Below are 8,143 nucleotides of genomic sequence, written 5' to 3' on the forward strand. Positions count from 1 at the left end.
GGGAGCTGTGGCAGTTTGGGTTCCTGCAGAGCCAGGCAGAGAGAAGGGAAGGGAAAAGCCCCAGGGTGCAGCAGGGAACGGTCTGTGCCCGCCAGCAGGAGCGGCTGCTGGGAGCTGCAGGGGCTGAACAGGCTGAACTGTCGATAAAAACCATTCCTGCTGGTGGAACAGAAGCAGCTCGGGGCCAGGATGGCAGCACAGCCCCCTCAGAGCCCCTCTGCCCTTTGGGGGACAGGGCAGAGCCACAGGCAGGAGTGGGATGCTGGGGATCAGCCGCCTAAGGGGAGCAGGAAAGCTCTCCCTGTGTCGGGAGGGAGGCTGAGGATCAGCACACGATGGCCACACAGGGTTTGTCATGGGCACACGGCAGCCTGAGCACCACCCAGAGAGAAGAATCCCAAAAAGCTCCTTCCTGGCTCCCAGCTTGGAGCCCTGGGCCCAGCCGAGCAAATTCCCAGCCTGGTCCCAGGTGCTGAGGCTGCACAGGGAGCTGACAGCAGCTCCCTCACACCCGTCTGGCACCGTGTGAATGCCCTGGGTGAGGGTGAGGGGTCCCCAGCTGTGCTGTGCCCTGCACCCCAAGGTCTGTGGGGTTACTGGTGAGTGTTCCCCCTGTGCCCTGCTTTCCCACCTCGGAGGGTGAGTGGCACATTCCCCCCCAGGTCCCTGCAGCCACAGGTGCCCTCATCCTTCACACCACAGCAGGTCCCTGATCACCCCAAAATTCTGCAGCTCCCAGGTGACAGAAGAGACACCAGACCACGGAGCCATGGGGCTGAGGGGGCGTGCAGAGCCTCTGCCACCCCCGGCTCGGTGCCACACTGTGCTCCCAGCGCTGCCCCGGCACAGGGCACAGCCCAGGGCAGGCTGTGGGAGGCTCTGCAGGTGCCAGGGCAGAGCAGGAGCCGGGCTGAGAGCCCAGACCCCCCGGCACGGGCCGTGACACCCCCACCCTGCAGCAGCCTGGGAACAGCCTGGCTCCTGTTCCGAGCGGGTCCCTCTTCCCTTTCAAGTGGGCTGGTGAGCTTTGACTTGGTCTTTGCACAGGCTTCATGGCATCGCATGATAATAATGTTCTGTCACAGTGGGTGACCTGGACCTTGTCCTGTTTCCACACATTTGGAACCACCTGGCTAATGAAGTGGATATCGTTTTCTGGTCCATCTCTCTCACCCCACTGCTCTTCCCCCTTCTTCCACGCCCCGCTCCTCCGAGCGATGTCAGGAGCCTCACTGCAAGCGGCCTTTTCCCATCGCTGTCCGGCACAGCTCATTAACTCCTCTCAGCAGAAGAGCGTGGTCATTACGGCTCGGGGGGCCGGTGGGTGCCCCTCGGGGCTGGGAGCACATAGTTTCCCAGCCCCAGCCCGGCGGGAGCATCAGCCCGAGCTTCCAGCGGGCGGTGACTGCGGCTGGGAACGCAGGGCGGCTGCACCGGGAGGGTTTTTTCAGTCTGAGCATGCTCTGCTCTGCCCCGGAGCCCTCCGAAACCACCTGGTTCGCATTGGCCGGCAGCTCCCAGGGCTGGAGCGGCCTCACCTCCCGCTCCCCATCACCTCAGAGCCCCCAGGGACCAGACCAGCAGCCCATCCCTTCCCACTGTCCACAAGGAGGGAATAACCATCCCTCCGCGAGGGCCTGCTCCAGGCAATCCCTTACCCGTGGCCACATCCTCCTGCACCGGCAGAGAGGGGCCGGCAGCGTTTGCCCTGAGCCGGGCTGCGGCTCCCGGCTGGCGGCAGAGCCATCGGTGCCAGCCTGAGCGCCGGGCCAGGCGGGGTCAGCCCCGGGCACGGCTCCCGGCACCGGGAACTTTGCTCCTGGCGCTGCAGAGCCGGGCAGAGGAGCCAGGGCAGGCCTGTCCTGCCCCGTGCCCACCCTGGCACCGGGCAGAGCGGGGACACGGGAGCCACAGGGCACCGCTGGCACTTTCCCTGCGCCGGGGGATTTCTGCCACGGGCGCGCTTACGCATTTCGTATCTGCCTCTCATTTTTTCCTTACGGTTTCATTTAACGCCTGAACGCGTGCAGACACCGCCTCTGACCTCGCGGGCAGTGGGCAAGAGAGTTCCCACCAAAACAGGCCCATTAAACCCCCTCACGGAGATTTTTTTTCTCCTCTGCCCCCACTTGCGCTGAGATTTTCGCATTCCCTGCCTGCCTCCGCCTCCCCCACACCGAGGTGATGTAATGTTTTGAAGGCTTCTCCCATCCCCACCTTTATTAAATATGACCCGCGGTTGATCCCCGCGCGGGGCGAAGGGAAGCTGTGGTTTCGGGAGGGATCAGACATGAAAGGAAGAGCTGCCCGGCCCGCTCGGGGTTCGCTCAGCGGGGCCCTCACACCCCTCAGCACCCCGACATCCACAGCCTCCAGCACCGCACAGGTGCCGCTTCCACCTTCCAGGGAACTCAGGTCTGTTGGCACTTTTGTTTAGGATGCAAATTACCTTTTTGCCTCTCTTCTCCCTCCCAGATCATGGATGGAGCCTTGGCTCTCCCTCTGCAGAGCTTCTGGGAGAGAGGCTCAGCCGCAGGGTGCCCCATCTGTGGGCTGAGCCCTGCTGTCCCTGTCACCTGCAGTCCCCAGCACAGAGACCCTGCTGACACCCTACAGACACCACGGGCTGTGCTGCACAGCCCTCTCAGCCCCCAGGGAAGGGACGTGCCCGAGCTGTCACCGAGCCCCAGAGCAAGGCCCGGTGTGGAAATGACTCCTCTTCCACCTGTGTGGAGCCCCCTGCTCCAAGCACGGCAAACCCGGCACCGCCCAGGGAGAGATGTTCTGGGGCTCAGGAACAGACTGAAGGGATGGATTGAAGGGAATGGATTTATCCCCATGAGGATCTGGTCTCACCCCACGGGAGCACTCGGGCAGGGCCGGCACCAGGTGGGCTGAGCTGGCAGCAGTGTCAGCACCGGGGACACCGTGGGGAACCCCCATTTGGCCATGTGGGTGCACCCATGCTGGGACATCCATCACCCTGGGGACACCCATCACCCCAGTGCCCTCACCCAGAGTTCTGCAGGTCCACCTGGCACAGGTGCAGGAGACGAGAGAGGAGCTGGGACTGGCACAGGGGGGACAGGAGCCACCAGGACCTGCTGGGACAGGGCGCAGGGTGGGCAGGAGGACACCGGCAGCAGCGTTTGTCTGTCACATCGATAATTAATGTTTCTCCCCTACACTTTGCAAATAACTCGCGACTCTCTTTGTCTGGTGATAAATGGCCCCTTTGAAGTTCTCCTTTCTCAAAAGCAAAGCAAAGAAACACTTTCATAATCCGTCTTCACCTCCCATCCTGTGCCGAGGCTCTGCTGCTCTGGGGGGGCACAGGGGGGCCTGCTGGCCCCTCACCTGCTGCTGGGACCCCTGTGGGGCTGCTTGGTGTCCCTTTACTCTGCCAGGGGGACAGGCAGTGGGGTCAGGACCACCTCAGCCTGTCCCCTGCCCATGGCAATGACAATGTGTCTGGCGCTGGTGGCCTTCCCACCACACTCTCTCCCCAGCAGTATGTCCCCATTCTGGGACCCCCCCAAAACCCCAGAACCCCTCATTTTCAGATCCTGGGGGTTTCCCTCGACCTCCCCAGGTCTTGAGCTGGAGGGGAGGGCTGGAGCTGGGCAGCCGAGGGCAGCAGGGACCCGCTGCAGGGGTGTTTGGGGCCGCAGGGGTGCGGACGTGACCCAGCACCCACCGTGAGCCACACACACGTCCCCCCACAGCTCCAGCTCGCACTCAGGTTCTGCTTGGCTGCCACAGCAAAACAAGTTCTGCTGGGCTATAAAAAGGCGCTGGAAGCAGGGCAGGCCGGGAGAGCGGTCGAATCCATGCCAGAGCTCTTGCAGGTTGTCACTGGCTTACGTGTCAGGGCAAACAATGCTATCTGCCCATGGGATCGCGGCACAAGGAACACCACAACAGCGGCCCAAACCCCAAACACGGGGTCACGGGGCAGAGCCGGGCAGGCAGCGGGTCCCCGAGCAGAGCCGGGCTGTCCCGTGCCCGCGGGGACCGTCCCAGGGCCGGCTGTGCCCGATGGCCAGCGTGGCACTGGCCCCAGGCTCCTCTCGTCGCAGCCCGATGCCGGTGGCGGGCAGGGTGGCCCTGCTGGCCGCCGTGTCCCCACAGGGACAGGCATTGCACGGATGCCATTCTGCTTTGCCGCGCGTCCTCTGACTCTTTATGAATTTTAAGACAAAGAGGAGGGAAGCGAGCTGGAACCGGCGCGGAGGTGGGGTTGTTTTCTGGGAAAACAAAAGCAGCGTGGCCAGTGCCAAGGCCCAGGGGATGCTCAGGGCTGGAGGAGCTCCCTGAGGACAGGGATCCCAAATTTGGGGCAGCTTCAGTGCACTACAGGGAGGCGCCAACCCAAAACCTGGCCAGCCCCACCATGCCATGTGTCACCCCATGGCCACGGGTGTCTGTGTCCCTTGCCCCTTCGTGTGACAATGGTGGCACCAGACGTGCTCTGTGCCGGGGGTCCCTGCTGGTGGCTCCCCAGACTGAGGGCAAGAGCTGCCACAATGGAACCAGAGGAATTCAAAAGGTTCAAAAGAAAAGTAAAATCCAACTGTCCATGAGGAAATGCTGTAACTTCCCACCTGTGGAAAGAGCCCCCCACGGGCACGGCCCGGCTCACCCCAGCCCCTGCTGCAGGTGAGACCCCCCACTCCAAGCACATTTCTCTGCTCCCTGGGAGGGTCCAGCCCCAGCCCCCAGCGGGGTCCCCACCGGGCCATGGGGGGAGCCAGGAGGGCAAAAATCAAAAGCAAATTGCGGGAGTCAATGGTGCGGAGCCGCGGGCGGCCTCAGCGGCTGCCGTGTGACTTTGATTCCCCTATCATAACCCCGAATTAAAAATTCAAGCAATTACTTGCATGGCTTCCCCCCGATTAGGCTGGGCCTCGCGTTCATTAATGCGGGCGCACAGAGAAAAGCCATTAGGGCGGGTGGTGGGGACGGTTTCGCTGAGAACAGTTCCGCTCCAGGAAGGAGCTGGGCCAAAGCCGAATTTCACACATCTCCGAGGCCGCCCAAGCACGGCCGGGGCCCTGAAAGCCGCCTTTGTCCCCCCGGCGGTGGCTGGGGTGGGTCCCCATGGGATGGGTGTCACAGAGAGGGGCATTGCCCGGGCAGGCAGCTGCTAAGAGCAGCAGTCGAGGGGACGGGCCCGAGTCATGGGGACTCGGCAGAGTTGAGCCGGTCACCCCCAAAACTATTTCCCCAGGCCAAGCCTGGCAGTGCAGCAGCACACAGGGGCAGCAGGAACGGGGGCGGCTGCTGAATCACCCAGCCCATCTCAGCCCTCTGCACGTGGGCCAGCGCCCGAGCAAGATGTGGCAAGCCTCCCACCCGGCAAGGCCGGCTTTACGAGCGGATTTCAAGTTCCACATAGTTTTCCCTCCCACTCCAGCGCTAACGTTTTTCCTGCCGCTCCAGGAGCGGGGATTGGCGAGGTCTCCTGCCCAGGCTGTGCCCCCTGTGTCCCTGCGGGCACCCCCCACCCTGCAGCTGCCACCGTGCCAGCGTGCCGAGCGTGCCCCTGCTCCAGCGCTGGGCCATCAAGGAAATCTGCTGGACTGAAAAAATACCAGCACGTCTAGACTGAAATACCAGTCTGGGCTCCCGGGGAGCTAGAGGACCCCCCCGGAGCAGCGTGGGCTCCCTTTTCCCGGGGGTGGCACAGGAAGGAATGACCCCAGGGACAATCCTGCTCCCCGGGGCTTTCCAAGCCTCTTCAGAATCTCCGTCCCCATCCCCACTTGGCGCTGCAGTGCCCAGAGCCCTGGGGTTCCCAGGCTTTTCTTCCACACTCCTTCCCTCCTTGCCCACACCCTTCCTGCTGGGATCCCTCCTGCCACAGGCTTTAGTCCCCGGCGAGAGCTGTGACAGCCAGGTCAGGCCAGCCAGGGTCGGGCTGTGCCCGGATCCCCTCGCTGCCGGCTCCATCCATCAGCGGCGACCCCGGAGCCGCCCGAGGGGGAGCGCCGGGAGGTTACAGAGGGGAGAAAAGGAAAACAGACAGGATAAAAATCACCGAATTAGCGGGTCCCGGGGAGGGACGGCCTGCGAGATAGCGCGGGGCCATTTTTTACGGTGGAGACAGCAGACATGAACTGCGGATCAGCCTCTTCCCTTTGACCCCGCCACTGGAAGTCACCCCTGCCTTCGCCACCCCATTGCTCACGGGCCGATGTCGCTGAGAGCGGAGTCACAGCCCCGGGGCTGCGCGGAGGGAGCACCGGCATCCCGGGGCCAAAGGCCGGGAGGGAAAATTCCCAAATCCCGTTCATCACACGGGAACGGGCAGAGCTGGCCCCGCTCCGATCCCGGCCCCGCTCGGATCCCGGTCCCGCTCGGATCCCGGCCCCGCTCGGATCCCGGCCCCGCTCCGATCCCGGCCCCGCTCGGATCCCGGCCCCGCTCCGATCCCGGTCCCGCTCCGATCCCGGTCCCGCTCCGATCCCGGCCCCGCTCGGATCCCGGCCCCGCTCGGATCCCGGCCCCGCTCCGATCCCGGTCCCGCTCGGATCCCGGTCCCGTTCTGATCCCAGTCCCGCTCGGATCCCGGCCCCGCTCGGATCCCGGTCCCGCTCGGATCCCGGCCCCGCTCCGATCCCGGTCCCGTTCGGATCCCGGCCCCGCTCGGATCCCGGTCCCGTTCGGATCCCGGTCCCGCTCGGATCCCGGTCCCGCTGGGATCCCGGTTCCGCTCCGATCCCGGCCCCGCTCGGATCCCGGCCCCGCTCCGATCCCGGTCCCGTTCGGATCCCGGTCCCGCTCGGATCCCGGTCCCGCTGGGATCCCGGCGCTGCGGGCGGACACTGCGGTGGGGACAGGGGCTGGGGGCACCCCGCGACGGCACCGAGGGGACAACCAGGACCCCACCGAGGGGACAGAAGCAAGCGGCACCGCCGCTGTCGCCGTGCCCGGGGACGTGGTGCCACCTCGTGGCCCGGGGACCGGGGCCGCATCCCCGCTGCCTTGGGATGCTCAGGGCACAACAGCCGCAGGGTGGCCGGAAAATCACTGCCTTTGCCCCCCGGTCACGGAGACGGTTATTGGAGGGAAGGTGAGAAATCAATTAAAAATTGATTAATTTAAAACAATCAAAGCAGGTGGGTGGAAGAGAGAGGGGGTGTTCAGCAGCCCCAGGGCCGCTGGAAGGGACCCGCTGGGGTTGCTCCTTGCGGCAGAGCCCATCACCGCAGGTGTCCCCACGGGGCTGCCACGGGCCTGGGAAACGCTCCCTGGGGCTGCTCGGCCGCAGGAGACATCCCCGGGCCGGGACAGGGCCGGGCACTAAAGCCCTTTTGTTTTCCCCACCCAGTGACCCCGCGGAGGAACAGGAGGATTGTCTTTCAAACGGAGCCGATGTGGAGCTTGAATGTCCCTTGCCACCTTGGCTATAAATCATCCTGCATGTGATAAGGTAATTACCTTCTCCTTGGAACTATTCATAGGAAAACCTATAAAGGGCCTGGCTTGTAAACACAACAATAAAGAGGCAGTACAATAAAACCTTGGCCGGGGTGGGGAAGGTGCTGCCTTTCCCGGCCTCGAGCACCTCGTGCCCCAGCCAGCCCTGTGGCTCTCATGGGCAGCGAGGGCTGCTACAGGGCACACACAGGGGCCCTTCGTCCCCAGAGAGTCAGCAAAGCCCTGTTTGGGAATAACAGCAGCTCCTACCTGCTTATGGGGTGCATAAAAAGAGATTTCTCCATCCAGAGAACAGCCTGACACTGGATGGGGCTGCTGGAGCACACCCAGCTCAGGTACACCCTGCTCCCAAGTCCCACAGCTGCCTCAGCACCAGCACTCCAGCTGCTACAGGATGGAGGAAGCTCTAGAGATGTCAGCAACTTTGGGAAAGAAATCCAGGCAAAGTTTTGCTTTCAGTGGCTCTGGGACAGATTTCTCCCAAAGGCAGTGGAGAAACACAGGCTTGGTTCAGGTGTGGGAGCTCAAAGATGGGATCAGCTACAGCAGCAGCAGCCAGAGAGGAAAGGAGCAAGTGAAGCTGAAGTGCTAATGTGTCACCTGAAGCAGAGCCAGGACAGGGCCCAGCAGGGATGCTCAGCTCTTCCTCCATGCCAGGGTTTCCCAGCCTGACCACACACATGGGGCTGGTACAGCAGGA

Source organism: Cyanistes caeruleus, chromosome 21, assembly GCF_971803275.1.
Source record: "Cyanistes caeruleus chromosome 21, bCyaCae1.hap1.1, whole genome shotgun sequence".
Lineage (NCBI taxonomy): Eukaryota > Metazoa > Chordata > Aves > Passeriformes > Paridae > Cyanistes > Cyanistes caeruleus.